Source organism: Rhinopithecus roxellana, chromosome 11 (assembly GCF_007565055.1).
Source record: "Rhinopithecus roxellana isolate Shanxi Qingling chromosome 11, ASM756505v1, whole genome shotgun sequence".
NCBI lineage: Eukaryota > Metazoa > Chordata > Mammalia > Primates > Cercopithecidae > Rhinopithecus > Rhinopithecus roxellana.
The window spans coordinates 136715492-136730992 of record NC_044559.1 but is presented as its reverse complement, the minus strand read 5'-3'; positions in this window follow the sequence as shown (position 1 = coordinate 136730992).

Genomic DNA, 15501 nt, shown 5'->3' with positions numbered 1-15501 from the left:
GGATTCAAGCAATTCTCCTGCCTCAGCCTCCCGAGTAGCTGGTATTACAGGTGGCACAACACCACACCTGGGTAATTTTTTGTATTTTTAGTAGAGGCGGGGTTTCACCAGGCTGACCAGGCTGGCCTTGAACTTCTGACATCAAGTGATCTGCCTGCCTCGGCTTCCCAAAGTGCTGGGATTACAGGTGTGAGCCACCACGCCCAGCCTGAAATGGTAAACTTTTAATGGAAGGGGTGCTGTCTTAGCTGTGGTGATCTGGAAAGGTCTTTGAGAAGGTGGGAGGTGACACTGAGCTGAGAACTAAATGGGGGAAGAAAGCAGCCAGGTCATCTTTAGGTAGGGTGTTCCAGGGCTGGAATAAGCTCAGGAAGGAGTTTGGCATGAGAAAGACCAGAGTGGCTGGAGCAGATAAGGGTGAGCAGTGCGGGGAGCAGTGGGGAGTCCAGTTGGAGAGGGCTTTGTAGATCAGGGTAAGGAGTTTGGATTTTATTCAAGGTGCAGTGGGAACCTTCATGAAATTTTAAAAAGTGAAGCAGCATGATCTGATTGGATTTTTTTTTTTTTTTTTTTTTTTTTGAGACAGAGTCTCCCTCTGTCGCCCAGGCTGGAGTGCAGTGGCACGATCTTGGCTCACTGCAAGCTCCCCCTCCCGGGTTCACGCCATTCTCCTGCCTCTGCTTCCTGAATAGCTGGGACTACAAGTGCCCGCCACCACACCTGGCTAATTTTTTTGTATTTTTAGTAGAGACAGAGTTTCACCATGTTAGCCAGGATGGTCTCAATCTCTTGACCTTGTGATCCACCCGCCTCGGCCTCCCAAAGTGCTGGGATTACAGACATGAGCCACCGCGCCTGGCCTCTGATTGGACTCTGGCTCTTAGGGCAAGGGAAGGGGAATAGGGCAGCCGAGAACCAGAGGAAGCAGAGAAACAAGTGAGTTTCTGTTAAGATTAATCCAAGTGAGAGATGAAAGTGGTTTGGACTAGGATGAGGGAGTAGAGATGGAGAAAAGTGGATAAATTCTGGATGTGTTTTGAACACGTTAGAGGGTCAAGTGTAGAGCATGAGGGGAAAAGAAGAGCCATGTTAAGCTGAGGAAGTATGGAGGCAAAACATGTTTTATGGGGGATACGTGGGTTTAGAATTAAGAGTTTTGGGGGAAGTTCCAAGATGGCCAAATAGGAACAGCTCCAGTCTACAGCTCCCAGCGTGAGCAACGCAGAAGATGGGTGATTTCTGCATTTCCAACTGAGGTGCCGGGTTCATCTCACTGGGGCTTGTTGGACAGTGGATGCAGCCCACCGAGTGTGAGCCGAAGCAGGGTGAGACAGGGAAGCACAAGGGGTCGGGGAATTCCCTTTCCTAGCAGGGAAGCTGTGACAGATGGCACCTGGAAAATCGGGTCACTCCCACCCTACTACTGTCCTTTTCCAATGGTCTTGGCAAATGGCACACCAGGAGATTATATCCTACACCTGGCACGGAGGGTCACACGCCCACAGAGCCTTGCTCATTGCTAGCACAGCAGTCTGAGAGAACTGCAAGGCTGCAGCGAGGCTGGGGGAGGGGCGCCCGCCATTGCTGAGGCTTAGTTAAGTAAACAAAGCAGCCGGGCAGCTCAAACTGGGTGGAGCCCACCACAGCTCAAGGAGGCCTGCCTGCCTGTGTAGACTCCACCTCTGGGGGCAGGGCATAGCAGAACAAAAGGCAGTAGAAACGAGTTTGAGATCTGAGAGTGGACAGACTGTCTCCTCAAGTGGGTCCCTGACCCTGAAGTAGCCTAACTGGGAGGCACCTCCCAGTAGGGCCAGACTGACACCTCACACGGCTGCGTGCCCTTCTGAGCCAAAGCTTCCAGAGGAATGATCAGGCAGCAACATTTGCCTGTTCTGCAATATTTGCTGTTCTGCAGCCTCCTCTGGTAATACTCTGGTAAACAGGGTCTGGAGTGGACCTCCAGCAAACTCCAACAGACCTGCAGCTGAGGGTCCTGACTGTTAGAAGGAAAACTAAAAACAAAGGACATCCACACCAAAACCCCATCTGTACGTCACCATCATCAAAGACCAAAGCTGGATAAAACCACAAAGATGGAGAGAAACCAGAGCAGAAAAGCCGAAAATTCTAAAAATTAGAGTGCCTCTTCTCCTCCAAAGGAACGCAGCTCCTCACCAGCAATGGAAGAAAGCTGGACAGAGAATGACTGACAAGTTGAGAGAAGAAGGCTTCAGACGATTGGTAATAACAAACTTTTCTGAGCTAAAGGAGAATGTTCAAGCCTATCGCAAAAAAAGGTAAAAACCTTGAAAAACGATTATACAAATGGCTAACTAGAATAGCCAGTGTAGGGAAGTCCTTAAATGACCTGATGGAGCTGAAAACCATGGCATGAGAACTGCGTGATGCATGCACAAACTTCAGTAGTCAGATTTGATCAACTGGAAGAAACGGTATCAGTGATTCTTCAATCGAATGAAATGAAGCGAGAAGAGAAGTTTAAAGAAAAAAGTAAAAAGAAACAAACAAAACCTCCAAGAAATAGGGGACTATGTGAAAAGAGCAAATCTACATCTGATTGGTGTACATGAAAGTGACGAGGAGAATGGAACCAAGTTGGGAAACACTTTTCAGAATATATTATGCAGGAGAACTTCCCCAACCTAGCAAGGCAGGCCAACATTCAGATTCAGGAAATACAGAGAATGCCACAAAGATACTCCTCGAGAAGAGCAACTCCAAGACACGTAATTGTCAGATTCACCAAAGTTGAAATGAAGGAAAAAATGTTAAGGGCAGCCAGAGAGAAAGGTCAGATTATCCACAAAGGGAAGCCCATCAGACTAACAGCAGATCTCTCGGCAGAAACTCTACAAGTCAGAAGAGAGTGGGGGCCAATATTCAACATTCTTAAAGAAAAGAATTTTCAACCCAGAATTTCATATCCAGCAAACTAAGCTTCATAAGTGAAGGAGAAATAAAATCCTTTACAGACAAGCAAATACTGAGAGATTTTGTCACCACCAGGCCTGCCTTACAAGAGTTCCTGGAGGAAGTACTAAACATGGAAAGGAACAACCAGTACCCGCCACTGCAAAAACATGCCGAATTGTAAAGACCATCAATGCTAGGAAGAAACTGCATTAACTAATGAGCAAAATAACCAGCTAACATAATGACAGGATAAAATTTACATATAACAAGATTAACTTAAATGTAAATGGACTAAATGCTCCAATTAAAAGACACCAACTCGCAAATTGGATAAAGAGTCAAGACCCATCAATGTGCATATTCAGGAGACCCATCTCACGTGCAGAGACACACATAGGCTCAAAATAAAGGGATGGAGGAAGATCTACCAAGCAAATAGAAAACAAAAAAAAAAAGCAATGGTTGCAATCCTAGTCTCTGATAAAAGAGACTTTAAACCAACGAAGATCAGAAGAGACAAGCCCATTACATAATGGTAAAGGGATCAATTCAACAAGAAGAACTATCCTAAATATATATGCACCCAATACAGGAGCACCCAGATTCATAAAATAAGTCCTTAGAGACCTACAAAGAGACTTAGACTCCCACACAATAATAATGGGAGATTCAACACCCCACTGTCAACATTAGACAGATCAACAAGACAGAAAGTTAACAAGGATATCCAGGAATTGAACTCTGCTCTGCACCAAGTGGACCTAATAGACATCTACAGAACTCTCCACCCCAAATCAACAGAATATACATTCTTCTCAGCACCACATCGCACTTATTCCAAAATTGACCACATAGTTGGAAGTAAAGCACTCCTCAGCAAATGTAAAAGAACAGAAATTGGCTGGGCGCGGTGGCTCAAGCCTGTAATCCCAGCACTTTGGGAGGCCGAGGCGGGCGGATCACAAGGTCAGGAGATCGAGACCATCCTGGCTAACATGGTGAAACCCCGTCTCTGGGCCGGGCGCGGTGGCTCAAGCCTGTAATCCCAGCACTTTGGGAGGCCGAGACGGGCGGATCACGTGGTCAGGAGATCGAGACCATCCTGGCTAACACGGTGAAACCCCGTCTCTACTAGAAATACAAAAAAAAAACTAGCCGGGCGAGGTGGCGGGCGCCTGTAGTCCCAGCTACTCGGGAGGCTGAGGCAGGAGAATGGCCTAAACCCGGGAGGCGGAGCTTGCAGTGAGCTGAGATCCAGCCACTGCACTCCAGTCCGGGCGACAGAGCGAGACTCCGCCTCAAAAAAAAAAAAAAAAGAAATCCCGTCTCTGCTAAAGAGTACAAAAAAACTAGCCGGGCGAGGTGGCAGGCGCCTGTAGTCCCAGCTACTCAGGAGGCTGAGGCAGGAGAATGGCGTGAACCTGGAAGGCGGAGATTGCAGTGAGCTGAGATCCGGCCACTGCACTCCAGCTTGGGCAACAGACCGAGACTCAGTCTCAAAAAAAAAAAAAAAAAGAACAGAAATTATAACAAACTGTCTCTCAGACCACAGTGCAATCAAACTAGAACTCAGGATTAAGAAATTTACTCAAAACTTCTCAACTACATGAAAACTGAACAAACCTGCTCCTGAATGACTATTGGGTACATAACAAAATGAAGGCAGAAATAAAGAGATTCTTTGAAACCAATGAGAACAAAGATACAACATACTACAATCTCTGGGACATATTTAAAGCAGTGTGTAGAGGGAAATTTATAGCACTAAATGCCCACAAGAGAAAGCAGGAAAGATCTAAAATTGACACCCTAACATCACAATTAAAACAACTAGAGAAGCAAAAGCAAACACATTCAAAAGCTAGCAGAAGGCAAGAAATAACTAAGATCAGAGCAGAAATGAAGGAGATAGCGACACAAAAAACCCTCCAGAAAATCAATGAATCCAGGAGCTGGTTGTTTGAAAAAGTCAACAAAACTGATAGACTGCTAGCAAGACTAATAAAGAAGAAAAGAGAGAAGAATCAAAGAGACACAATAAAAAATGATAAAGGGATATCACCACCAGTCCCACAGAAATACAAACTACCATCAGAGAATACTATAAACACCTCTATGCAAATAAACTAGAAAATCTAGAAGAAATGGATCAATTCCTGGACACATACACCCTCCCAAGACTAAACCAGGAAGAAGTTGAATCCCGGAATAGACCAATAACAGGCTCTGAAATTGAGGCAACAATTAATAGCCTACCAACCAAAAAAAGTTCAGGACCAGACGGATTCACAGCTGAATTCTACCAGAGGTACAAAGAGGAGCCGGTACCATTTCTTCTGAAACTATTCCAATCAATACAAAAAGAGGGAATCCTCCCTAACTCATTTTATGAAGCCAGCATCATCCTGATACCAAAGCCTGGCAGAGACACAACAGAAAAAGAGAATTGTAGACCAATATCCCTGATGAACATTGATGCAAAAATCCTCAATAAAATACTGGCAAACCGAATCCAGCAACACATCAAAAAGCTTATCCACTATGATCAATTTGGCTTCATCCCTGGGATGCAAGGCTGGTTCAACATATGCAAATCAATAAACATAATCCATCATATAAACAGAACCAAAGACAAAAACCACATGATTATCTCAATAGATGCAGAAAACAAGATAAGATTGGCATGGGTTTGTTTTTGTGTGAGTGTGTTTGTGTTTGTTTTTGTTTTTGGCTTGACTCAGGATTTAAAAACTGGACTGTGAAGGTGACAGCAGTTGGTTGGAGTGAGCATCCGCCAGAGTTCTACAATGTGGCCAAGGACTTTGACTGTACATTGTTCTTTTTTTTCTTTTTTTAATATTTATTTTATTTATTTATTTGTTTTGAGATGGAGTCTTACTCTGTTGCCCAGGCTGGAGGGCTTTGATGTGATCTCAGCTCGCTGCAACCTCCGCCTCCCAGATTCAAGTGATTCTCCTGCCTCAGCCTCTCGAGTAGCTGGGACTACAGGCACGTGCCACCGTGCCCGGCTAATTTTATTTTTTTCTTTTTTTTTTTTTTTAGTGCAGACGGGGTTTCACTATGTTGGTCGGGATGGTCTCAAACTCTTGACCTCAAATGATCTGCTCTCCTCATCCCCCAAAGTGCTGGGATCACAGGCATGGGCCACCGTGTCGGGCCACATTGTTCTTTTTTTAAATAGTCATTCTAAATACCGTGAGGTGCATTGTTACAGGAAGTCCCTTGCCCTCCCAAAATCCAGCCCACTTTTGTCTAGGGAGAATGGCCCAGTCCACTCCCAAGTCCACACAGGGGAGGTGATAGCATTGCTTTCGTGTAAATTATGTAATGCAGGCCAGGCGCGGTGGTTCACGCCTGTAATCCCAATACTTTGGAGGGCTGGGGGGCGAGGTGGATCACCTGAGGTCAAGAGTTCGAGACTAGACTGGCTAACATGGTAAAACCCTGTTTCTGCTGGAAATACAAAAAATTAGCCCGGCATGGTGGCATGTGCCTGTGGTCCCAGCTGCTCGGGAGGTTGAGGCAGGAGAATCACTCGAACCCAGGAGGCTGAGGTTGTGGTGAGCTGAAGTCGTGCCATTGCACTCCAGCTTGGGCAACAAGAGCAAAACTCCGTCTCAAAAAAAAAAAAAAAAAAAAAAAAATCATGTAATGCAAAATTTAAAAAATCTCCCCCTTATACTTTTTTATTTTGTTTCATTTTGAATGATCAGCCATCATGGCCCCTCTTTTTTGTCCCCCAGGTTCAGATGTATGAAGGCTTTTGGTCTCCCTGGGAGCGGGTGGAGGTGTGGAGGCAGCCAGGGCTTACCTGTACAGTGACTTGAGACCAGTTGAATAAAAGTGCACTCCTTAAAAAAAAAAGATAAAATTCAAGTATAACAGGCAGTGGCCGTAAAACCAGCCTTTATCCCAATAGCCATCAACATACTCTGCTATTTGTCATTTGCTCCTCTGTAGTGACTTGTTATATTTTAAGACTGTGTTTTCGTTGGCTGCTTTGCAGTCCTGCCCTCTGTTCACATAGCCTATGCCACAAACACTGCTTTCCCTGAGCCTGGCTTCCCAGAGATAGTTGTCTTCCAAGACCTCAATGCCCCTTTGCACTTAAAATTATCGAGGACACCAAGATTTTTTGTTTATGTATGTTATATATTTCTATATTCACCCCATTTGAAATTTAAGTGGATACATTTAAATAATTTATGTTAAAATGACAATAATAAACCCATTGCATTTAAAGATAACTTTTTGTTGTTGTTTTTTGAGATGTATTTATATATAAATATATATTTATAAATACATATTTATATATACTATATATTTATATATAAATATATATTTATATATACTATATATTTATATATAAATATATATTTATATATACTTATATATTTACATAAGTATAAATGAATATATATTTACATATGAATATATTTTACATATACTAATATATATTTATATATTTTATATATATACTAATACATATTTATATATTATATTTTTCCCCCTTCTTTTTTATAGAGATGGGGGTCTCGCCGTGTTGCCCAGATTGGTCTCAAACTCTTGGACTCAAGCAATCCTCCTACCTCAGCTTCTCCAAAATGCTGGGATTACAAGCGTGAGACTGTAACTAAACTTGAGGCATGAGTCTGTTTCTAAGCTTGCCATAGACACCTTCAGTGCATGTCTGCTTTTTGATTACCACAGTCACTAATCATGGGTTATAAAAATATAGAATTCAAATATGTTAGGGCAATAATATATTATGTATAGATGGATTCATGTCGCAGTACAAAAACGAGCCTTTCAGTCATTTTGCTCTCTAGATAGATGTAATCTTTTTTAAAAAATTAATTGCTTTCATCTTGAGCTTGGGAGGTCAAGGCTGCAGTGAGCCATGATTGCGTTACTGCACTCCAGCCTGGGTGACAGAGACAGACCCTGTGTCATAAACATAAATAAATAAATATTTTTAAAAAGATTCTAAGGCTGAACATGGCGGCTCACACCTGTAATCCCAGCACTTCGGGAGGCCAAGGCAGGAGGGTTGCTTGAGACCAGGAGTTCGAGACCAACGTGGGCAACGTAGGGAGACTCCTGTCTCTACAAATAAAAATCAAGAAAAATTTAGGCCGGGCGCAGTGGCTCAAGCCTGTAATCCCAGCACTTTGGGAGGCCGAGACGGGCGGATCACGAGGTCAGGAGATCGAGACCATCCTGGCTAACATGGTGAAACCCCGTCTCTACTAAAAATACAAAAAACTAGCTGGGTGTGGTGGCGGGCATCTGAGGCTGAGGCAGGAGAATGGGAGGCGGAGCTTGCAGTGAGCTGAGATCCGGCCACTGCACTCCAGCCCGGGCCACAGAGCAAGACTCCTTCTCAAAAAAAAAAAAAGAAAAGAAAAATTTATTGGAGGCCACAATGTCTATTGCTATTTTTAAATTATTTTTTATTATTAGGCTTTGAAAAAAAAATCTAGGATGGGAAAACAAAATTCAAGAAAGCAACCAGGAACTATGTGTCAAAGAGAAATCCCAAAGAAAGTATAGCTTTCGTTAAGCCTCACCCATATAACTCATAATCCAACCAGGGTCTTTTTTTTTTTTTTTTGAGATAGAGTTTCGCCCTGTCACCCAGGCTGGAATGCAGTGGCATGATCTTGGCTCACTGCAACCTCCACCTCCCACGTTCAAACGATTCTCCTGTCTCAGCCTCTGGAGTAGCTGGGACTGCAGGCGCCCGCAACCACGCCTGGCTAATTTTTGTATTTTTAGTACAGACAGGGATTTCACTGTGTTGGCCAGGCTAGTCGAGAACTCCTGACCTCAGGTGATCCTCCAGCCTTGGCCTCCCAAAGTGCTGGGATTACAGGCAAAAGCCATCTCGCCCGGCCCCAACCAGACTCTTTAAGCCAGTAACCTCTTTCTCAGGAAGGTCATGACCCAATATTAATTTTTCATCTACAGGGAGTGACAAGAAGGCTTTATGCATGTGCTGTGTAAAAATGGGGTTCAAAATGTAGTTAATAGAAACAGACCTGAGAATGTGCTAGATGATTATGAGTCGCCAAATCTGACATGACCTGCAGCAGCCACATACCAACTCTATCAGTACAGAGCTCTTTCTCCACACTTCCTTCTGAATTATCTCACCCACTTTTTCTCCACTGGTTATCTTAATCATTTTGCCTTTCCTGTTACCACTCTAAGTCAGGTTTTGTTATCAAAAGAACTCATCACCCTTTAGCTATCTATACTTTTGTGTGGATGATTTTTATGCTTTAAATTTACCCAAAACCTATTGCTTGGACACTAAGAAAATGGAACAAACATGCAAGAAATGTTAACAATGAAAACAGAATAATTTCCAATCTGCTCCACTGATTGTACAAAACTGTAGGATGACTTTATGTCAAAATCATTGCCCTTTTAGACTCAAGAGTTTTGAACTCTGCTTCCAAAGAGTTAATCCTTCATCCGTGTTTTCCGTGCGTGGAGCCCATAAAATCTAATTACATTCCACTTATATATAAGGAGAAATAACTCCCAAATTCGTCTGGAAAAGTAGCTTTTTTTGTTGTTCTTGTTGTTTTGAGACAGAGTCTCGCTCTGCTGCCCAGGCTAGAGTGCAGTGGCATGATCTTGGCTCACTGCAGCCTCCACCTCCCAGATTCAAGTGATTCTCCTACTTTGGCTGAGTAGCTGGGACTACAGGTGTGCACCACTGCATCTATCTAATTTTTAAATTTTTAGTAGAGATGGGGTTTCACCATGTTGGCCAGGCTGGTCTCAAACCCCTGACCTCAAGTGATCTAACTGCCTTGGCCTCCCAAAGTGCTGGGATTACAGGCATGAGCCACTGAGCCTGGCCAGGTTTTGTTCACTGAGGATGTGTCAGTGTCCCAAGTTGTAAAAAGTTAATTCCATAGGCTTGCTTCTTGCCTTCCTAGTTCAAAAATCACATGTATCTTATCGTAGGAATACACTAAGGTATGGATACTAAATATAGAAAGTATGTTTGGGATGATCTGACTTGAAATATGGTTGTTTTAAATGGAAATCACTTTGTGTTACATTGGGGTGCATAGAGAACTAGGCCGAACTCTCAGAGCAGCTGATAAGGTGCTAGAGAAGCGGGGTGCAGTGGCTCACGCCTGTAGCCCCAGCACACGGGGAGGCCGAGGCAGGTGGATCACTTAAGGTCAGGAGTTCGAGACCAGCCTTGCCAATGTGGTGAAACCCCATCTCTATTAAAAACACAAAAATTAGCCGGGCGTGGTTGCGGGCACCTGTAATCCCAGCTACTCGGGAGGCTGAGGCAGGGGAATTGCTTGAACCTGGGAGGCAGAGGTTGCAGTGAGCCAAGATTGTGCCACTGTACTTCAGCCTGGGTGACAGAGCAAGACTCTGTCTCAAAAAAAAAAAAAAAGAAAGAAAGAAAGAAAAAAAAAAGAGGCCGGGCGCGGTGGCTCAAGCCTGTAATCCCAGCACTTTGGGAGGCCGAGACGGGCGGATCACAAGGTCAGGAGATCGAGACCATCCTGGCGAACACAGTGAAACCCCGTCTCTACTAAAAAAATACAAAAAAACTAGCCGGGCGAGGTGGTGGGCGCCTGTAGTCCCAGCTACTTGGGAGGCTGAGGCAGGAGAATGGCGGGAACCCGGGAGGCGGAGCTTGCAGTGAGCTGAGATCCGGCCACTGCACTCCAGCCTGGGCGACAGAGCAAGACTCCGCCTCAAAAAAAAAAAAAAAAAAAAAAAAAAAAGAAAGTGCAAGAGGCCAAGATGCTACTAAGCTGACACAGACAGAAAACAAATAGGTCTCAGCTATGAGCTCCAAATTTAAGTATTGATTGCTAATTAATCTGCTTCTCACATGGGCAACTCTGTGTTCCAGGGTAAGCAGCAGGGATTTGTTTGTGTCATTCAATTATTTAATGATACTTACAAATTTAACTTACTAGGGCTGGGTGCGGTGGCTCACGCTCCCAGCACTTTGGGAGGCCAAGGTGGGTGGATCACAAGGTCAGGAGTTCCAGACCAGCCTGACTAACATGGTGAAACCACGTCTTTACTAAAAATACAAAAATTAGCCGGGTGTGGTGACGGGCCGCCTGTAGTCCCAACTACTCGGGAGTCTGAGGCAGGAGAACTGCTTGAACCTGGGAGGCGGAGGTTGCAGTGAGCCGAGATAGCGCCACTGATTCCAGCCTGGGTGACAGAGCGAGACTCCGTCTTAAAAAAAAAAAAAAAAAAGGCCAGGCGCGGTGACTCAAGCCTGTAATCCCAGCACTTTGGGAGGCCGAGATGGGTGGATCACGAGGTCAGGAGATCGAGACCATCCTGGCTAACACGGTGAAACCCCGTCTCTACTAAAAAATACAAAAAACTAGCCGGGCGTGGTGGCGGGTACCTGTAGTCCAGCTACTCCGGAGGCTAAGGCAGGAGAATGGTGTAAACCCGGGAGGCGGAGCTTGCAGTGAGCTGAGATCCGGCCACTGCACTCCAGCCTGGGCGACAGAGTGAGACTCCGTCTCAAAAAAAAAAACCCAAAACACCAAATTTAACTTCATAATAATATGTAATGATATGCTGAATAATGGGGATAACTTTACTTAACATCATAATTTTAATATAGATTGTATCCACATTCAATGTAAGGCATTATTTATTAGAGTCAAGTCCCAGGACTATGTGCATCAGAAACATTTAGTGATACCTATTAAAATGCGGATTCCTAGGCTCTGGCCCAGACCTAATCAGAAACTCCGGGGAGTGACGTCCAGGAATCTATGCTTCAGCAGAACCCCATGTGATATTTATGTACATTAAGGTGCTAGAACCCCATGCTTCTGGAGTTAAGGAAACTCAAGCTACAGAGTATTGGAAAAGCTTTTACAGGGAGAAGCATCTGAACCAGAAAGTTATTCCCAAGGGGAACCCAGCCGGGGACAGAGGGACACAATAAATGTTCCCAGCTGCCTTAGGAGCCTAGGAGCTGCAACCCTCTCCTTCCCTGGAGCTCCCTGTACTGGGAGGAGAATTCTGTGTGCATCCCAACTGGAGGCTGAGCCTAGTAACCACAGCACTGGGTCTCTCAGGGACCTAAGGGGAGGTCTCTGAGATGAAAGGTAGGCCCTCTCTAATGACCCTTGAAGAATATTCTAGATTGCTTCAAGGAAGGTGAGAAAAGGAAAAGAGATTGTTTGACTAGGGTCACAGATTGGGCAGGAGTCATTCCTGGGGCATTTGAATGGAATTACCCAAATGGTTGTCCCAGAGCTGTGGTAATTAACTATTTCCTCAGCAATCTAGAGCTAGGACCATCTCTCAGAAACTGCAAGTTTGGAGTAGAGCAAATACTCCAGGATTCCCCCACTTTTGTTACCGGCCCAAACTGAGGGTCGGGCTGCTATTTCTCATGGCCCAATAATGAGACCCAGATGAACTGGGGAGGAAGAGAGTTTTTATTTCTGCAACCAGTGACAGGGAGAAGGTGGAGAAATTATCGCCAGACCAACTCAAAACTACAAAGTTTTCCAGAGCTTATACACCTTCTAAGCTATATGTCTACGTGTAAATGTGCATTCATCTGAAGACCTAAGTGATTAATGTCTTTTAATCTGTAACTAAGGTGTGAGTCCTGAAGACCTTCCTCTGGAGCCTCAGTAAATTTATTTAGTCTAAATGAGTCCAGGTGCTGGGGTGATTAACTTTATCTTGTCTCCTGCTAAATCACAGAGGTTTGGGGAGTTCCTTTAGACCCCCAGTAAACTTGTTTGTGGACATCTGGGGAGTTCCTTCAGATCCAAAATAAAACTTGTTTAATCCTAAATGGGTCCTGTTAAGAATTCCTTCATTATTTTGTCATGCTTTAAGGTCCAGGAAAGGCCTAGGCAAAACTCTTTTTGGGCTTTTGTTACATCCCAGCCTTTGTCTAAGAAAACCGGCTTCTAATATTCACCTTAACCAGTCAGTCAGCACTGAAACAGTTGTTATGGAGGCCTGCGTGAGTGAGGCCTGGCCTGCCACACTTTAACACCCCAAGAAGGGTTATGTTCTGGTGATGTCCGATTAAAATAAAAGCTGAATGCCTGCTTATAGAGAAGCAATCTTTCCTCCTATAGCACACAGAGCATGCCTTCCCCGAAGAAATCCGCATCTGCAGGATGGAGACATTTTGTATCTAAAACCGACCACTAGTGCTATCTTCCTTTGTTTTTTGTTGTTCGTTTGGTTTTCTTTTGAGACAGAGTTTCACTCAACCACCCAGGCTGGAGTGCAGTGCCTGGATCTTGGCTCACTGCAACCTGTGCTTCCTGGGTTCAAGTGATTCTCATGCCTCAACCTCCTGAGTAGCTGGAATTACAGATGCGTGCCATCATGCCTGGCTAATTTTTGTATTTTTAGTAGAGACAGGGTTTTGCCATATTGGCCAGGCTAGTCTCAAACTTCTAACCTCAAGTGATCTGCCTGCCTTGGCCTCCCAAAGTTCTGGGATTACAGGCGTGAGTCACCAAGCCCAGCCAGTGCTATCTTCCTTTGAAGGGGATGAAAGTCACATGCCAGGTGGATGAGAGCTTGGAACTTGGTGAATGAGAAAAATGCAGTTCTCCCCTCATATCTCTGCAGCCAGGCAGCCCAATTTATTAATATATGCACATACAGTGCATACAACACATAGTGGACTTAGCCATTGACTGGAGGTCCAGGGACCTCCTTGCTGCTGTCCTAATGCTAACTTTCCAGTCCTCACAATTCCAGACCTCTTGGTAGGATGGCATTTAACTGACTGACTGCTTCCTCCTTTTTTTTTTTCTCTCTTTCTTTTGAGACGGAGTTTCGCTCTTGTTGTCCAGGCTGGAGTGCAGTGGTGTGATCTTGGCTCACTGCAACCTCCACCTCCCGGGTTCAAGCAATTCTCCTGCCTCAGCCTCCCAAGTAGCTAGAATTATAGGCACCTGCCACCATGCTTGGCTAATTTTTTTGCATTTTTAGTAGAGACAGGGTTTCACCATGTTGGCCAGGCTGGTTTTGAACTCCTGACTTCAAGTGATCCACTTGCTTTGGCCTCCCAAAGTGCTAGGATTACAGGCACGAGCCACTGCACCTGGCTGACTGTTTCCTCCTGGAAGCTCCTTCCTCCTTTTCCGTCTACAACACTGCACTTTTCTATTCTTCTATCTTACCAGCCTTTCCTTATGTTTCCTGTAAGGGCCTTTTCAATCTATCACTAGCCTATAATGATCCTCAGGATTGTGATGTAGGCTTCTAATCTCTCCAGGCACTGTTGTTCATTCTTTTTTTCTTCTTCTTTTTCTTTTGAGACAGGGTATCACTCTGTCATCTAGGCTGGAGTGCAGTGGTGAGAATTTGGCTCACTGTAGCTTTGACCTCCCAGGCTTAAGCGATCTTCCCACCTCAGCCTCCAGAATAGCTGAGACTACAGGTGCATGCCATAATGCTTGGCTAATTTTGTTCACTTTTTTTTTTCTTTTTTTTTTGAGACAGAGTCTCGTTCTGTCGCCCAGGCTGGAGGGCAGTGGCGCGATCTCGGCTCACTGCAAACTCTGCCTCCCAGGTTCGTGCAATTCTCCTGCCTTAGCTTCCCAAGTAGCTGGGACTACAGGTGCCTGCCACCGTGCCTGGCTAATTTTTTGTATTTTTAGTAGAGACGGGGTTTCACCGTGTTAGCCAGGATGGTCTTGATCTCCTGACCTCGTGATCCGTCTGCCTCGGCCTCCCAGTGTTCACTTTTTGTAGAGTTGGGGTCTCACTATATTGCCCAGGCTAGTCTTGAACTCCTGGGGTTTAAGGGATCCTTCTGCCTCAGCCTCCCAAAGTGCTGGGATTACAGACATGAGCTACCTCGCCTGGCCTCATACTTAAGACATATTACTTACCATCTATATCTAATTCTTCATCTTAAAAAAAATGTTTTAGAGATGGGAGTCTCACTATATTACCCTGGATTCCTGGGCTCAAGCAATCCTCCCTCCCCAGGATCCCACATAGCTGGGATTATATTTTCAAGCCACTGTGACTGGCTTTTATTTTTATTTTTTTCATTAGTTCTTCTATTTAGCTTACTTATCCTTAAATTAGAATGTATTGAATACTACTGTCTCTCTCTCTCTCTCACACACATGTGCACACATACATATACTTTTATTCATTTCCTTTTTAAAGTTATTTTATTATAAATAAGTATATATATATATATACTTAATTTTTAAATTTATTATTATTATTATTCTGAGTTGGAGTCTCACTCTGTCACCCAGACTGGAGTGCAGTGGCACCATCTCAGCTCACTGCAACCTCTGCCTCCCAGGTTCAAGCGATTCTCCTGCCTCAGCCTCCCAAGTAGCTGGGACTACAGGTGCGTGCCACCACACCTGGCTAATTTTTTGTATTTTTAGTAGAGACAGTGTTTCACCATGTTAGCCAGGATGGTCTTGATCTCCTCACCTCATGATCCACCCGCCTCGGCCTCCCAAAGTGCTGGGATTACAGGTGTGAGCCACTGCACCTGACCAAGAT